The following is a 19123-nucleotide window of genomic DNA, read 5'->3' as shown; positions in this document are numbered from 1 at the left end:
ATATTTTTTCCGATTTTATGTGAACGCAGGAAACTGGAAGTGCATTTATTCCAACTTATCATTACAACAGAATGAATAAGGCGAAACTTTTTGCAAGAATAATTTTCTCCGAAGTTGAAATTCCAGTATTATTCGAAGTCCTCACCACTTAGCTCTGCATAAAGTATTAGCAATATTGAAACTGGAAAAACTGCGGCGTAATTGCTTCTCTCTCTGTCTCGCATAGGGAACTGATCTCAAACATTTTTCTACTCCACGACTCTTTAAAAGCACGAGAACCAACCGAGTCGAGCAGAAATTTCGCAAATCAAAAACCTGTACGAGAAATAACAACTCGAAATCCAATGACTTAATCGGTATCCTTGTGCGTCTGCGCCGGGGACACTTAAAGAAACGCAAAATATCATCGAGTTGAAGAGATTTCCCCTAACCAATAAATAAGAAAAGGCCAGAGAGAGAGAGAGAGTAAAGGCAAAAAAATAGAAAGCACACAAGGTTTTCTTCCTCTTACGCCTCCCGAGTCTCGTGGAATGGGAATAATCGATGAAACTTAGAAGAACGAAGAACCTTATATGAGTCCCGCTTTAACGACGATCAACTGCAAGGGGTCGACCCCCATACTCCTCAAATACATACATGACCCAATTCAAAAAGCCTCCACAAAGACATCCCCCATCGTTCCCTCGGGCCAGGTAAGTAGGCGACATCGCCAACAAAAGTAAGACGTCACAAGGTTGGTTGGTTTCTGTTCGTGTGAGGCACATTCTTCGGTCGGGTATATCACTTACGTTTTCCGAGAGACCTTCCTAAAGAATTGAAAGGGTTTTACGACACCGCGGAGGGCGACAGGAACGAGACAAAAAGAATTACAATAGTCATTGCGATTCTATATTTTACGCTAATCAAATTCGATCCCAGGCCTCGAAACCTTGTCTTAAAACGATAACGAAAAAAAGGAAAAGTGTCCCTGGAAACCATTGTAAACTCAAATGAACGTCCTTTGGAGACTTCAAGGGGATGAATAAGGCGGGATGGGATGTGACATTAATTGAATATAGCTTTTTACTCAGAAAATCGCCAAGACGGTACAAAAAATTTGGGGAACCGATAGAGATGAATGATTGGGGAAAAAGTTAGCGGAAACGAGAGAAATCCTTGAAAAAAATGTGGTTTGTTAAACTACTGACACCGACCAAAACTATATAAACCTTAATTGTTGAGGAATATTCTAAATTCTTTAACCATATCATTCTTGAAGTCCTTTCGAAATGGGACTGCATATGCGAACAATGGTCTTCCAGGAAAACGAGAGTAGAATAGATGAAGCTAGAAATCTTTTAAGTCGAGGAGAAATCCCTATAGAGATCATATGATAAAGTGCGCGAAAGACACAGTGCTTCAACGAGAGTACCGCCTCGCGGGCGAGACACAATCAATCAGGAACGTGAGTCCGGCGATCGCTAACTATTGGCGCTCCAAAGTCATTATCTGGAGAACGCGAAAGGATCAATGTCAGGGGAAGAAAGCAAAACGAATCAATGCTAATGCCATTAATTAATGCGAAGGATACATCTCTTTAAGCTGATTATTCACGCCCCCTCCCTCACCTACCACCCCCAATGTCAAGACCGAATTATAGCAAGCCTTCAGGCGGTGGTCGTAATTTGACCTCTGTCTCACGCGTCTCAGACATGCAGCACCGTCCGAGGACTTGGTTGTTTTTCCCGCCGAATCACAGACGACATTGGTAGGGCTGTGCAGAATGTCGATACATCGACTACACCAGGACGAAACATTTCTCACATCGACTACGTCGATGCATGCGGAAATATAGTGCCGATACTGACATAGTAGTTGATATGACTGCATGTACGATGTCTACTCGATATCACTCTATGCATTCAAAAATAAACGAAATACCCGAATATTATCCCCATGACGAGGTATCGTCGCCATATCTACATTTACTTCATATCACAGTTTGAAATATCGATCGCAAATGAATATCGCACAGCCCTATTTCTACCTGGCGCCAGAAGTAAATTACTTTCGCGTGCATCAAATCGAAGAATACAATAGCAACCGGCTGCAGGAGGGACAATGGATCACAGCCCAAGGTCAATTTAGATACACCGTCTGTAATCGCATCAGCCTGGTAACTGGGCTACATTCATAGCTATTCATTTCCCATCGTTATTACGGCCGTTTGAGAGAAGAAATTATCAGAATAATGGAAATCAACATTTCGAATGAAAAACAAAACCGCTTCCGGAATGGACAGCTCTTCACAGAGAAGTAGGAAATAATCCGCAATTCGCCGCAAAAATTATTTTTTTTAAATAACGAAAAGTAAAATTCGTTCTCAGAACGTAATTGACTGAAAGGTGAGTAAAATTGATTCAGAAAAGGCTATTATCACTTCGTACTCTTATATGAACAAGCTTGGGGCAGCGACATCGCCTCCATCGGCCATCAGCGTCAGAAGAGCGACGAAAGAATCCCGCGAATTCCGGCACTGGGGTCCTCGATTCCCGGGACCCTCATCCTGAAAGGATGCAACCCCCACGTCGCGTGTGCCTGGCAGGCAAACCAATGAAGACGAGGGGATGGGCAACACACAAACGAGGCAGACCGAGAGAACGGGCGGGAGAGAGGGAGGGGAGGAAGGTGGCGAGGAGGCGGGAGTGCGGGATTCGACGAATTCCCGGAAACGTTCTCGCCCCGTCGCCGTACAGAACGCGGAACCCGTCGAACCAAATCGAGGAGCTCCTCACGCATTTCGAGCACTCTTGAGAGAATGACTTCCATATAGACACCGCATATAGATAACTACCAACAAAGTAAACTACTAAAGCGATCCAAATGCGCTTTATCTTAAAAGCAATATCAATAAATTAACATCGACGCAATGCCCTTAGACAAGTACTTAGAGTTCATAAGAGGCAGACTTAATTGCAGAAGTGCCGCAGGGAAGTGTTATAGGGCCCCTACTCTTCTATTTATAATGAAACGACCTAAGCTCACCCGTTAGGAGCGACCTACTTTTTTTACAGACGGTGATTTACAGATAAAAAATGAAACCGAGAGATAAAGTACTACTCACTAAAACCAAGCATCGGAAAGCTGTAAAGAATGATTAAATTAAGAATATGAAAATGTGCAGTACCGAAAAGACGAAATTATATCGAGTTAATAATTTCAAAACATATCAAATACTTAGGTGACAAACTGACATAAAAACTTTGATGGGGTATTCACATTAGAAGAATAAGCGGGTTAGCCTTAATGAAATGAAATTCATTAGACAGTTGCGGGTGGCGGCTTACAGTTTATTGTGTAGATGTACGTGCAGGTAGTTCTATTGAAACTGAACTGAGTTTAAAACGACTTTCACCATGTTTTGCCGTAACATATTTTCTTCCCATTACAAAGTTTCATGCTAAACTTACAAGTGCTTTTCATAATACTTTAACCAGTAACTTTAAGAACGGGCACTCAGATGAAATAATAGGGGTTGAATTCAACAACATGCATTCGGTATCTTTGTATTTTCGTGACATTGTAACTAAGCTCGACTAATGAAAAGTGTTTCCCAATACGTAGAGTATGTAATATCTTTAAAAAGTAAACCCATGCTAAGGATCTGCATAGAATTTGAAGTTTCCTACTGCCGTCAATACTGTTTACATTTTTATTCGTCACATAGAATTCAACTGGGTAAAAAAATATGAACCAGTATATTTATCTCGCTTGAAAGCAACAGGTTTCATCAAATAATACTATGTTAAAAATGATTTCTGATTTTGATCCAATATGAATATTATTTTTGGAAAGATTTCAATGACCAACGATAGTTTTTTTTCTGACTGAAATCTAGCCAGATGGAAATCTCAACTTTAGACAGGACCAGACTAATTTTTATAGGAGTTGGTTAGCTTTTAATTCAAGGGTATCACGTGTTTTGTAAAAGGGAATATACGCGGGCTGGTAATAATTGCCGTTAGACTATTAGGTGGAAACCACACAAACGTTTGTAAGCAAGGGGGACTTGATCAATGAACTTGAAGATACGCAATATTATATCTGAGGGAACTTTTCAAAAACCAAACATTTCGTTGGCCATTGAAATCCCTCGAAAATTAACGTTTTGATAGTATATAAGATAGGACAGAACTTAGAAGAGAAAGATGACCACTCCATCCTGTTCAATTACATCAAAAACATTTCCGAATGAAAAGAAATTAATATTAATTCGAATACATGATTTTCTTTGAGTGACAAACGAGCAAATAATTTGTAAACTCGAGTCAACACTTTTCTTACCATACACTAAGTATGAGATTTCATTCAACTTGTTATTACACAATTAAGAGACTAATTGGCGGTCATTTTGAGACGAGAAGCGATTTGGGAATTAGCGCTGATAATGAGAGATCATCTACGCGAGTGGGAGAAATCAGCAAGGATAATGATTTCATAAAATACTCCATTCGAAAGAGTACAAATAATTTCAGGACAAAAATACGCAGTTAATAGTAATACGTGGAATCGGAAAGCATTTATTATTTATTATGTTGGATTACTTTCAACGCCACAAGAAATCTCCGATGAGCCAATCATCATGAAAATAAGCTGAGGTGAAAACATGACCTAATTTGACGACAATGAGACTGAACTGAAAAAAGCAGGAAAGCCACATTAAGGTCCCAAGGTTCATACAACTTCCGGGGGCTTAATTGGACAACGCATTCCAAAGTTCCGAATTAGCAAAAATCAAAGGCATAGCAGGGCCAAGAATCGCGCAAACCGTATCAAAAATTGACCCAAGATAAATCACCCTTCAGCAATGGGAAATGTTTCCGCCAAAAAAAAAGCCTTTGGAATTCAGTCCGACCTCATTCACAAGAACTGAGACTTCTTTCCTCTCCACTCTTCCGCGATAATTTAACGCTCTCCGAAGAACACGGTCAATTCACGCACCCGCCATAAGCAGTTATTAAGCCAATTGAACACGCTCCCGAGGGCCCTCCGCGGTGAATGGATCGCGTGAGAACTGCGATCGAAATGAGGGACGACAAAGGAGGGATGGGATTGCTGACTGCAGGACGCCTCGAGCGACCCGCGAGGAGATGAACGAAAATTAACGGAAAACATTTTTTTTCTTTACCGAGCGAAACCTGGAGACTTCAACGGGGGAATCGGACAAGCGAACCGTGGAGGAAATTGGTGTACGATAATTAATATGCATTTCGTATTGAAAGTTAACATATCAACTGCGATTAATAAACCTTTACATATTTATACATCTTAATTTTTTAAGTAATATTTTGTGCATTTATACTTCAGTGCTTTAAAAGTTTTGTAGAAATAAAATAAAACGGTCCCAGAACAAAATCTCACACACTGAAATGATATATATACACAGATACACCTACACACACATATATATCAAAATCTGTTCTGCTAATTCAAAGCGGAGTAAAGTAATGCAACATTCTCTATCCCCCCTCTATATATAACTCTACCTCCTTTCGATTCTGAACGGCAGTGGATCCCAATACTGTTTTCCTCAAAGAAAAAAATTATAAGATATGGAATATTAACAGATTTGGGGAAAATAAGATAAAGTAAATCTGGATGATGAAGTTAGAAAGAATTTTTAAATGAAATGAAATTTCAATGAAAATGGATGTTCAAATGAAAGAAATCATAGTCAAGACATTAACCGTTGTGAATTCTGACCGCTGATCACATAATTTTGTCTCGCATAAACGGTCACCACCAATAAAAAAAACAGGCCGGCAAAAGTTATTCCGGATGATTAACAGTAAAACGTACTGTCTTAATTCAACCTTTTGCAAGTTAGATTGTCACCAGTTGAAGAACGCGGGTATGTCCAACCATTTTCGGCAACATTTTAGTCAAAGATAGTAAAAATAATTCAACAAACGACAAACACTTTCCTTCGGCTTTCTAAGGCTTAGCAGAAGAACCAAAGTCAGGACGTATTAAATGATTTGCTTGCAAATATAGAAACTGAATTTAATTTATGTTGAATAATATAGCAACAGTTATTATGGGAGGCGACCGAGAGCTAAGCTAATTTGGCAGAGTTAGGATTTTCAGGGAATGGGAGGACAAATGGGGAGAGAGAAACCTGAAGACGGCATTAACCTACTCTTGACGAAGGACTCCATGGGGTCACTCGTAGTTAAACGTTCCATCCGACGGACGGCGTACTTCATTTGAAATATTTTTGAAATTTTTTGCCTCCGGCGTAACTTCATGGTATTTGCATAACATATTGAAACGAAATGATATTATTGACTTCGTAATTTACACACTTTGTGTGTAGAATCACGAAGTAATAATAATCTCATTTAATTTCAATATCGTTGGAAATACTTTCCACCACGCACACAAGTATTAGAATTTTTTATTTGAAGCAGGCTTACGCTTAGGATAGGTTTTTAATGAACTCAGGCAATGCATTCTACTGAACTCCTACGCACTGACTAGATAATGCAAGAAGCAATTATTTAGCACTGCATACTTTCTACTTTCTTTAATTCCATCCAAAATTCCTTTTCTTTTCCTCCCTCTACTTCGTTTTCTCGAGAATCTATTACCGTCTTCAGCATCTCATCGCACTCTCAGTGTCTCCCTAATAAGTGGGATACCTGAAAGAAATTCTGCCCAATCGGGATTAAAACCCTAATCATTGGTTTGGAAGCCAAGAAACTAGCCAGCATACAGACTCGATCCCCTTGAAACTTATATACTTACTACAAATATTGGTATCGAATTCTTGTTTTGTCGAGTTTTCATTACACTGGTTTGACTTAAATGTTTGACATGCATAGCAAACCGCAAACCTGATGGATAGTGAAAAGGGAGCCGCAGTTGGTTTTGAAAGGGGGATTCGACAGTATGGGAATCCGGGGGAAGCAAAAGTGGTGAGACCTCGCAGGGAGGGGAGAGTGACGGAAGAGCGGAGAGGGGACATGGCCGTGCATGCATGCCCGAAGGCCATCTTGGTTAATAAATGGTCGATCGCCAGGAGAGGAAAGCCACGTGACACTTTTAAAGGAAAAAGAGGGCATCGGAGGAAGAGGAGAATTATGAGCGGCAGCAGCAATTTCCCCTTAAAAAAATAGTGCGAGGAAGGGGGCAGATTAGGGGGCAAAGCACATGAATTACAACACAGTTTACAAGTAGAGAAGTATGGTGGCTCGGCAATAGCGCGCTGGATTCAGTGCTTCAACTAATGACTCAAAAAGGGTTCAGGGTTTCCATCCGGTTGCGAACTGTGGGCAACCTTAACTTGAACACTTCCCACTGGGTGCTTGCACCCCCTGCCACACCTTTTTGGTGAATCGCCGGGAATTTATGCCGATGTCGAAACAAAACCAGGATCCCGTTTATCAAAGATACAAGTCCGTTCATGAGCCCTTGAATTTTGTACGTATGAAGAAGCCTGCTGGTGATAATAAATGGCACAGTACTTGCCACTTGCCTATATTAAACAATACGCGAAATTGAAAGTTTCATATTAAATTTAATACTTATCAGAGAACTTGAAGATAAACTTTGAGAAAAAGGTCCCATGGCTTCCTGGAAAACCCTACGTACCCCAAGGAAAAATATTAGCGTTTCACACTTGCCAATTGAACTCTAAATCGAAACCTATCAAGATGATCCTCGAGTTAAAGCTTGTGGCTTGTAGTCAACGATAAAAAGTGAGGAAGTAACATGTGATAGAAATCTACATCTACAATGAAATGAGCAAAGGAGATTAAAAACTAGAACTGGAGGTATATGGGACGAAGGATAAATTCCCCTTTTCTTAGAAGAAAGTAGTAAGGACACGTATCCATTTTTCCAGCCAACGTCACATCATGTTTAAAATGATACTATTAAAATGGTCGCTATCATGTTTAGTATTTCCTTATCAACCTTTTTGTTCACAGCCGTTTAAATACATAACAAGATCACAGCTACTTATTCCATATGCAGTTTAAGGGACAGTTACAATGTCATGGAAATTTGGTTTTTTTTTTTAACATTTAAACAATGTAATTCATTCTTTCATTCATTATTCCCAACCTCATTCATCAGAATGTAATGTAAAATTTCAAACCAGGTGCATTTCCTTGTCTCTCTCTCTCTCTCCTACTCGGAATATTTCGATTCGCGGGATCGAGATGGTGCGGGGGCTAACGTACTGGCTTCCCACCATGAGGGCGCGGGTTCAAATCCCGGCGGTGTTGAATATTTTTCAGAGGTATCTCGATCCCTACTTGAGGTGCTTTGTGGAGGGCACTTTGAGTGAGTACGCCGTCCGTCGGATGGGACGTTAAACTGCGGACCCCTTGGCGCCTTTCGTAAAGAGTAGGCTAATGCCGACGCCGGGTTTCTCTCCACCCTTCATCCTTTCCTATCCATCCCCTATGGCGCAAATGACCTTAGCTGTCGGTCGCCTCCCCTCAAAACTACCTACCTTCGATTCGCTCAAGCTCACAATGCAAAACGAACGTCGATTACTCTTTGAATTCCAATTAACAACTATATAATTAATATAATAATTATTCCTTCGTGGGAACACAATATAATTGAAGTCGTCAAATAAATATCGTCATCTCATATTGCGAGACTATAAGAAATTCTCGCAATGCAGAAGAAGAACGCATAATTTCCACGTGAAAGTAAACCCGAGTCCTTCGCGAAAATATAGCACAAGGAGCGCTCACGTAATTCACGGGGCATTGCACGGGAAGTGAGGGGCAGCGGAGGCAAAGACACCCCGTGAGGAATGGAACATAGACACGTCGCACTGCTGAATGACTTTGAATTAAACCCTCCACTCTCCCATCTCGAGAAACGAGGGAGGAAAGAGAGGCAGGGGGTTAGCCGGCGGGGGAGCGGGAGGAGGAGGAGGATAGGGAGGAAATTGTCCATGGGTCGATGGCACAGCCGATGGGAGTCAACTATTATTGGGAGGTCGTACAAAGAAAGCGCTGTCGAAGAGATCTGGCACGATTGATCACACGACTCGGTAAATTTCCATTGGCCCCTGCGTTTCCCTTCGCTAGAGGCGCCATCGAGAGAAAGGGAGCAGAGAGGAAGGGGGAAGAAAGGGGAAAGGAGAAGGGGGAGAAGAGAGGGAATGGGAAGGGGGCGGAGAGTAAGGAGATGAGGCAGTCGGTCCCTAGACACACCCTCGACCCACCATTGGCTGCCCAATGAAGGTCGGCCAACAGCCCTATGGTCAAATTCAGTGCCAATTCCCCATCCACTCAAGACAACACAGGGAGGAGAGGCCCTTTTCCAAACACCATTCAATTATTCCAAGTAGCAATGAGTACTGAAATATTTTCCAAAAGCGCGAACCGAGCTTCCAATAGCAGAAACCAATCTGGTCAGACCCAGTTACTTCGTTCGTCAAAAATTTAATTCATAGATTTGTAAATGTTCGAATTTAATATTTGTCATGCATTATGCGTTCCATTTAAACTTTATAAAATGAATGGAATCCATCTTGTTTAGACTATCATGAGGATTTCAGCAATGCGCGGCATTCACAGCAGATTGTAACTTTGAAAAGGAGAAAAAATAAACAAATCATAAATGCTGTGATTAGGACATGAGAATTGAGAAAGAAAAATAATTCCATTATAGTCACGAGACATGAGGCCCTGGAGGAATAATTATGGAAACGTTCACAACGGGGAAGAAAGGGTTGCAATTTTGAAAATTGTAATGCCCCAAGTTTGTTCGGCCTTCCTATTCCATTCCTCACGGCTTTAATAACCGCCGAAGCATGAACTTCTTCGTTAGACACTCCTAGTTACTGTACTGAACCAAACGCAATAAATTAAAAACTGACATGAACATTGTATTTAATATTAATTGGTATTCTACCATTGAGGGCAGGTTTTGGGTGGACACAAGACTATGCAACGATACAACGATATATTTCCTTGAATCACATAACAAAACAAAACGACATTTGACACTACAATAAGTCCTTCAATTTCACATACTTGCTTCCTCTCTTCATTCCTACCACTTCCTTAATCTAACGATTCAATCTATATCACAGTCTATAATCCGTCTATATCACAGTCTTCAACACCCCATCGCCAATCAAAATGCCATTCATCTAACTTCCCTTCCTCCTTTGGATTTTTCCCAACAATACCTCCTCTCCTTCCCCACCATTACTAGCACTTCCTCGTTTGCTTTACTTTCTGTTCAATTCACCTTTTCCGTCCTTCTAAACACCCACATCTCCAAAGACTCCAGATATACGCCAATCGACTTGCTTCTAAGAACATGTTTCCACGCCGCACAATACCACGCTCGTATCAAAATTTAACTATTTTTTCTTGACATCCTTACCTAACATCTCTGCCACCAATGCCTTCCTTGGAAATATTCTTAGCCTAACACATTTCTTCTCCATATGTCGTCAATACTTCGACCATTTCGGCCCAAAACACTTCCGAAATAGGTAAACTGTTTCACCTGCTCTAGTCTAGATACTCCCATTTTAATATTTAATATAGACTTAATCTTTCTAGAAAACCGATAACCCTTTGTTTTGTTTACATTTATTCTTATCCCATATCTATTGCACTGACTCTCCAATGCGCTCAGAAGAACTGGAAACCCTTGACTTAGTTGCAAACTGAAGCTTGATCAGTCGCAAACCTAACTGAATTCACCACCGACTCTCATGCCTACATATTATTTCTTGAATAATTATCGGAGTGAAGTACAGTGGCACGAAAAAAATTATTCCTCCTATGCCTACGGTACTGAGATTACGATTCTAAAAAAACCGTCAAAGATATCCTTTCGGAAATCGGACATTCTAGCATGCATCGAACGGGTTCTCGATATTTATTTTTCTCTAGCCCATGCCGAGACAGAATATCGTGAAAGATTTTTTATAGGCTGAGTTTCGATAACATGTCGCTATCTTGCTATCTAGGTCAGGAGCGCAAAACAAGGAGAGGACCAGTTAAAAGAGTAGTGATGGAATTTTGGCTGAAATCTTTGGTGTGTTCTTTCTCCGAAGTCCCTAGGTAAGAGAAATACTACCTTTTGGGCGAAGATGGTCGGTCGCTAGTGAAAATGGTGCGTTCTTAAATTGGAAAAAAAATCAATATTCAATTAGAGTTACTTTCTCGGAGACCATTCAACTATGATGCGCATATTATGAACAGTGATTTCCATTGCCATTTCTACAGTGATTGCAAAAAAAAATGTGTACGTTACGTACGTCACGGGTTAGGTAAAATGGCAAGAAGCACATGCAATCATTCACCATCTTGGATCACTAACAAAAACACATTATCAATTTTTCCATTACACAGAAAATTAAAAGAAATAGCAAATTATTTAGAATTGAACAGAAACGAGAAGTAAAAATAGAGATTTAAAATATATAATCACGACTGAATGCGAAATTACTCAACAAGAGGACGTCAGGCATCAAAACTTTCCCAATTGCCAACGTAAGCATTTTTAATAAAGAGCGCACACTTCACCTTGCCATGAAATTTCGCCAAGTAACGGCTGCCAAGGTGAATTACATTTCCGAAGCTGAACACCTAATGCTCCGATTTATCTATTCAAAGTCACTGCAACAGCCAGACAACAACACAATAATGCTATAAAACAGGCAGAAGACTGCGCAGATATAGCAGCAAATCGGAAGCGGAAATGTAGAAGGATTCATTGTTCAGGGTGTCACGTTGTGTCGTGCTAAGCGCAGCTCAGCGGTGATTAGTTGATGTTGGCTTACTGGAAACAGCCCAAATCCACCTTAACCGGTAGACTAACGTAAGCAATGAAAATAAAACTCTCATATAGTCACATACGAGCGGCGGGGTAGAGTAGTTGTATTGTAAATATATTGCATCAAAACAAAAAATTAAATAAACTCTCAACAAAAGAATCTTAGCTTGATTTCACGTAAGTACATGGTGACGCAATTCACACTCTTTTTTGGCTCATTCCCACGACAGCCCACGTCCCTTCGTCTTAAAATAAAATGGTCCCGCACTTTTCCTCGTGAGGAGTTAAATAGAAGGGGTCGTTCAGCGAGAAAAAAAGAAGCACAAGGGTCAGCCCTGATTAAGTCCATTGGCGACCGTTTTTAGACGCCTCCGACGGCCCGAGTGAGTGAACGGACAGCCGGGGGAGGGAGCGGGGGATGGGATTGGAATGATTGGGGAGGTGGTGGTGGGCTGGGAGGACAAAAGGGTCAGGAGGTGGGGAGAAGTGTGAGGGAGGAATGATCTCCACCGAGTCACGTCAAGCGGCCGACGTGGAAATAACTACACGAGCGGAGGAGAAGTGCTGCGACCCTTGGAGAAGCAAACGAAGAGGGATGGGGGGAGAGAGAGTGATATAGGAAAGGAGTGATATATCACTTCCCTGTTAACCTCGTCTACGCACGCCAATAACTCTGTGGAGTGACGAAGGGTTGGGAAGGGGCGTGGGGGTGGAACGAGATCTGAAAATATAAACTCCACGTGACGGGGAGAGGAGATGACGGAGGCTTGGATTAAGGGTTAAGATGGAGCCATGCAACATTATAGCGGGCCAAAGTAGCGAAGCTATTGAGAATGCACAATCAACCAAAATGCGTTGATAATAAATGCAGTTGGCACACGCTTTAACAGTAAGCCACCAGTCAAGGCAGGCATTTGATGGACCGAGGGAAAAACAATCGATACACTTATCACAATATAAGCACTGCCAAGCAAGAGACAAAATGCCATAGCATCAGCTATCCATTTGTTAACTCCATACGCGTTCCACTTCCATTCGATCCAACATTCTTCCCGTTTTCCTTCATTTACCCTTCTAACTGCCGAATTTCTAACAACAACAACAACCTTCTCTCTTGCTCCATTACGCATAGCACCTATTCGTTCGCCTTTCTTTCTGTCTATTTAATTTTCTCCATCTACTCTACTCCCGTCTCCCATAAGTCTCCAATCGAGGCCCATCCTCTCGCCCCTACGGCGAAGTTTCGGAGTAATTCAAAACCCCGCCCATATCAAAATTATCACTTACCTTTTTCTTTACATCCATTATCAAATGGATTTTTCTTTTTGCAAAACATTTGCTGAATTAGAATTGTTCTATCAGCTATGGTTGGCACTCTGGCATGCACACTTACCTGGAATATAAAAAGTAGAAATCAGTTGAAAAATGAAATACTGTACGTAAGCACATCTAATCGTACGCAAATTGCAAGTGCAGACCGATGGGCACTGCACTAACGCACATTGTACGCACACAGTAGGTTCATGCAGACCTGGGTGGGCATTGCGCAAAAAATTATTTTTACTATGGCACGTAATGACCCGATGCATTCTCTTGCTTAATATGTGGGTAACAAGGACGGCGCGCATGCGTGCAAGACACCGCGCCTTCGGGCAAGATTGGGTCATCTCGCGGTAAAAATGGGGCTCAATATGAGTACTGACTTTATTAGTTGTTGTAGACACAAACCAACGGCAAGAAACCCTTTTGCGATATCTGAAGACATACTTGGACCCGGGATACAAAAAAGGATTCGAATCCATGAAAATAATTACGCACATTTATTAATATTATTTTCCGTGCATATTAATGATTGCTCAAGTAAATTAATTGATTAGCCTTCCTTTACTTTACCATTGACCACCAACTCAAAATATTCAACGATGAAACAACGCGTGATTGAACATGTTCGAATCAGAGTTCCCCATAACATAAATCAAAAGCTTAAAAAGCTAAACTGCTTTGATGACTGGATGGAATAATTTTTCTTACAGGCGCATTCAATCCAAGAGTCCTCCAGAAAAGCGAGAAGGAAACTTTGTGAGAGTCACCCATCAGAATATAAGAAATCGAATCACTGATTTAGAAAAAGAAAGTTGTGAAACAAGGGGGGTTATGTTAATGTTCAAGTGCTTAAAGAGCTTAAAATAATAATAAGAAGAAGAAGTGTCATTGTAATCTACACTAGCAATAGTTGAGGTTCAAATGAAGTACTGACGAAGAACGAAGACAAAATTTGGTTATACATAGTTATGACAAACACAAAATAGACTACATTCATGAAGAGTACATTCTCTCACTTAACGAATAAATATTACACATAAATATAGAAAAATAATTATGTTCAGTTTACATACACGAAAATAATACATTCTAATACACGAAGTCTAATATACAAAAATTAGATAAAAGAACGTAGATAAAAAATAGATGAAAAACTGTTTTAGCCCTTACCTGGTACAATTTTTCCATCGTACAGATCTAAATGACACAGCAATTCCACGATATTAATACTAAACGACAATGGTGTTACCACTGCGTAGCATCAGGCGGGGATGATGCCAAACAGGGGTGAAACCATGGTCGTATAGACTCAATACTAATTGTCGAATTGGTTTAATTTTATCAGTACGATGAACTTTATACTTCACTGTCAGTTTTATCCTTGAACTCCTAGGCTAGTTGGAGGTAAAACTAAGCTTACATTCATATTGTCCACCTTTAACTACCACCCAACTACTTTCACCCACGGATAGGATCCATATTTTTAATCTTCGGCTCCTGACACTAATACCACAATAAACTGCAGACCCATTAAGGAACAATAAAATGGACTCGCGGTCATTATGACAGGATATTACCACAACCATGCAACAGTCCGACTTATTACCTTTCTAAAGCTATTTCTGGCACTGAATACAACCTTCGACAAGCCGTGGACCCATCTCTTGCATCACTCGCCCTAAGTTCCGAAATTGAATGCATTAGCGTGCGGGGAACTCAAGAATTCGCACAATCCTTCATACTTTCGTTCGAGAGCCGAGACACGAGGCAACGGAGAACCCAGCGCCAAATTCAAAACAACTAGGTCGAAGCAAGTTACTTTCGCGCATTCAAGGCTATTTAAAAAAAAATGTACCCATAGGAATCGCATCCAGCGCGCACAGAAAATGTACGTGACTTTCACCCGATTATCAAGATAAGATCGAAGTTTTGCGATAGATGGAGCTGCATAGGACTCGTTGATTATTGTCGACGTTTCGAAGAAGGGAGATGGAAGAAATACCAAGAACAGGGTCGAATCGGCAAGCATTAAGGCCAAGTGCGGTGTCCGTGAACGAAATTCGCAATCCGCCCGTGTACTTCCTCAAGATCGCGAGCAACAATGCGAGGACCCATTCAAGGCGAACTTGCGAAAATACGACGATGGGATTATGGAGGGTTTAAATTTAAAAAAAAATTAAAAAGTGAAAAGTTCCCTTGCACTGACGAAATAATTGATACGATACGAACCATTTTTCCGGTTAAGTAATTTAAGGTTTTCAGGTGCGCAGACGACTCGGGTGGTTGTTTGGCACCACTCTTCACACTTTTTTGTTCCACCTCGTACATTGGTGCCCAGGGACCCTAGGGAAGTGTGGCAAGGAGTGATTCTTCACCAGGCACGCCACATCAAAACGAAAGAGTTTCTCAAGCACTTTTTAAACATCAGTTCGACGAACTACATCTGCACAATTCCCCGCAAGCATACGCAAAGGTATTAAGACGGAAAGCCTGTACCGAGAATCGTCCATCTAAGGTTACCTTCCCACTCGTTTGCCGTGATCACTTCGTACCAAGAGTGGAAAAAAGACCCCTTCGTATTCGAAGACTTCCCCTGTTTGAGCTGCCAAAACGGAGGGAACTCGAGGCTGACCTTTGTTTTCTTCTTGTAGACTCCCATTGAAAAAGATAGTCTTATGACTCTAGCACAGAAATCCTTCCTTCGTTCCCACCTATGCCTTAGCAAAGATGCTTGCTCCGTAGGAACGACTTGCCTGCTCTCTTAGAGAATCAAGAGGCTCCCAACCATTAGCTCCCAGCATAACCATGACGCTTACTCTCTTCTCGTAGACATTTTTAACAAACCTGGCGGTTACTTTTCTGAATCTTATCAAATTCTCCAACGGACGTTTTTTCCCATTGATCTCATATAATACCAAATGTGACCTAACTACAGAAGAGTGACACCTCTAACTTTTTTTATCATCACACATTCCTACAACCCGTCGAATGAAACCCAGCTTCTTCAAGGTTTTCTCGCGCATTCTTCGACCGTGTGTAGCCAGTCCATGAAAGATTTTGATGAAAGCGTCATCAGCCCAGTATTTGACCTGCTCTGAAATGAACTACACAAAACGTGATGCACAGGAATGAGACGACGATCAAATTGTTTCAAACAATACATTCCTTCCATTTCAATGCGCGAGCACGCGAGGAATGCCTTCCCTCATCCACAAGCACGCAGACAAGTCACGCCACCGGGGAAAATCAACGACAACACGACGCGCTCGTCGGACGTCAACTTTCGGACCGATTCCAGGACGCACGGACTTACTAATCATAAAAATGGACACTAATCGTCACTTGGAAGATTCTCCGTCGCCCACAACGAGAGCGGAGTTAACCCCCACGACCGCGGGGGCGAGTGGGATTTTGATCGTCCGTGAGGGACGAATCGGCCGGCCGCGGGGTCTAAAAGGAAAAGCGGACCGATGGGCCGATGAGGAACGGAGAGGGAGGCGAGGGTCGCGGAAGAGGCGGCGGAGAAGGGCAAAGAGTAGCAGCGAGGGGTTGCGGGGAGGAGAGACGACAAACGCAGGGCCGTCAAAGCGTTCACACTTTGTTGCAGTGACCACACAATCATGGCGCCGCGTTCAACAGGGAAACCAAAACCGACTCCATTCGAATGAAGCAGTTGAATCTAAGAAGGCTGAACTGAGGTCATCGAGTCATCCCCCAATGAAAAAAACATAAGATAATGAAGCGGATAGCCTGTCCTGGTTATTATTGATTGAATTGGTGGCAAAGAACAGTTCTTTTCGTTATAGATTTGCGGTACTTATCTATATCGTCAAGAACCCCTCCCGCCCCCCTTCCCACTGACCTGAAGCGGTTATTTACAACGGCTCGGAGAATACAAGAGAAACGTTAAAGTCAAAAAACATTTCTTTAAAAACAATGTTGATTTTTTTTTTATTCCGAAGTGGAACGATAGGATAGGGGGCCTGTGACACTTTGGGACGATTTATTATTTTTTTAAGTTTCTCATTCCGAGTGAACAGTAGTATTCCTGCTAATTTCATTTTATTCGGGTTCTTGGGTTTGGTTTTGCTATGGTTACGTAAAGCGCGAGATAAGGATGAATAATTGAATTTGTCTGCGACGGTATCCACCTACCTTATTTTATTCCAATGGTCCGAAATCTACCACTCTCATTGTGGTACCATAATAATTCACCCAGTGCCTCAATCAAGGTGTCCAGTAACTTTCTAAAAGTCTCAAGTTTGGTGCTGCTCTTTTCGAGAAATAAAAGACTCCCAGCGTAATCACTCCAGCACACCCAAGACGATTAACTCTCTTCTTACAGCAACTTTTAACGAACTTATTCGGATTTGCTCCGAACCTTATCTAATTCTTTGAGTAAAGTTTTCTACCACGGATCCCCACATACTTGCCGGGTATTCGAAATCCAGGTCTATGACCTAATCGAAGTAATACTTCTCTATAACTTTTTCACTACATTTCCCTCAAAATAATTCTGTTCGATGCTAGGATACAAGTACTTATGGCTAACTCGCATATTAATTATTCTTCTAATAAGTGATCCCCATAAAAGATTTGATGTCGGTGTAACGCCAAAGTATTTGACCTGTTCTGTAAGGCTTAACTCAATCTGTTTTGCAATCTAAGCATTTTCCTTTAGTCCAAAACTTCAGTGAAGTACATCGTCTGATGTTTAATTCTAACCCCCATCCTTTTCACTACTCCGATGTCATGTATAAATCGATAGAGAGCAGCAGGATCTCTACCGGTGTCACCATCTCTCCGCAAATCAATGCGTACTATGCAAGTAACCTCAAGTTTGCTACTGACGGTGGAAGCTTAGGTGGTTCTGTCCTTAGGAAGGAGGCTTGCAAGAAGAGAGAAACGAACGGGAAATGGAATAAAAAGAGAATCCGTTTCAAGAGTTAAATTCGTGGTGAGTGGGGCAAGGGGTTGTGAATTTGGTGTGAGTGGCGGAAGGGGAGGGGCTGGCGGAGAGAGGGGAGATAAGGGGGCGTGTGGTAGGTTCCGAGAAGGGGAGAGGGGGATGCAACGTGCCTTGTCCCACGCAACGTCGATTGGCCGACACAAACAGGGTCCAGGGGGAGTGTCGGCGAAAATGCCAAAGCGCAGGAATGAGAGAGAGATGGGGGGAGAGGAAGGGGGGGTGGAGATGGAAGAGGAGGAGACGGTAGAGGGAAATAAGACGTGAAAAACAAAAGACGAGCGTGTCCGGGCAGTGACGAAAAAGACGAGAGGGAAAACAACGGGAGCGAACGTCATCGGAGGCGGCCGTAGGGGAGGGGCGCGTGGGGGGGGGGGGGGGGAGGGTGTACGGACCGGATGGGAGTGGGACCATTTTATTTCTCTGACGAGCGGAGGAGGGCTTGACGGCGTAGACGTGGAAGCAAAGACTCATTGATTTTGAGACCAACGGCCGCGCTCCGTCTAACAATGACAAATGTCGACGCCATGGAGACCGCTTGCGTGAATCAATACCACGGGAGTCCGGTGGGGTGAAGGGTCAATGCGTACATTTGTATGCAAAAGTTATGGTATTATTACGTCGTCGGGAGGAATGGAAAAAAACTTATAATAACGTACTTCGATTTCTGCACGCCTTCCCCATCAGTGCCCTTAAAACCTACCAGAATTAATCGTGCATCAAATATCAATTTTCTCGCTGATAACGGACCTAAAAAGATATTTTTTGTTGCGAGGCAGTGTAAACATTGGGTGAAGGAGCTGAACTAAGAATGCCTCACCTGCGAGGCTACTTCGACCGATAAAGCTATATATTTCCAAATGAGTTATAAGTCGTCAAAATAGTCTAATTTCGGAGTGTAAAAATCATTCGCCTTGATCTGAAATTGTTGTAGATTAGCGGATGACTCCGTTAAAAGTTACTGTAGCGGAATCTCCCACAGTTTCTTATAAATGGACTAATATTTACGAAAGCAATTCATAGAAAGTG

The 19123-nt window shown here is 41.9% G+C and overlaps 2 protein-coding genes across 4 annotated transcripts in view; one reads left to right on the top strand and one right to left on the bottom strand.

Annotated features, from left to right (window-relative positions):
* The window catches only part of Roc2 (Regulator of cullins 2), a 187801-nt gene that overhangs the window by 112878 nt on the left and 55800 nt on the right, over nt 1-19123 (bottom strand). The gene's annotated exons all lie outside the window — the stretch shown is intronic.
* The window catches only part of Tret1-1 (Trehalose transporter 1-1), a 153677-nt gene that overhangs the window by 94956 nt on the left and 39598 nt on the right, over nt 1-19123 (top strand). The gene's annotated exons all lie outside the window — the stretch shown is intronic.

This window comes from Hetaerina americana, unplaced genomic scaffold (genome assembly GCF_022747635.1).
Source record: "Hetaerina americana unplaced genomic scaffold, ioHetAmer1.1.p SCAF_265, whole genome shotgun sequence".
Taxonomy (NCBI): domain Eukaryota; kingdom Metazoa; phylum Arthropoda; class Insecta; order Odonata; family Calopterygidae; genus Hetaerina; species Hetaerina americana.
Note: the sequence above shows the minus strand (reverse complement) of the source record. Positions and strands in the feature narration are given on the sequence as shown.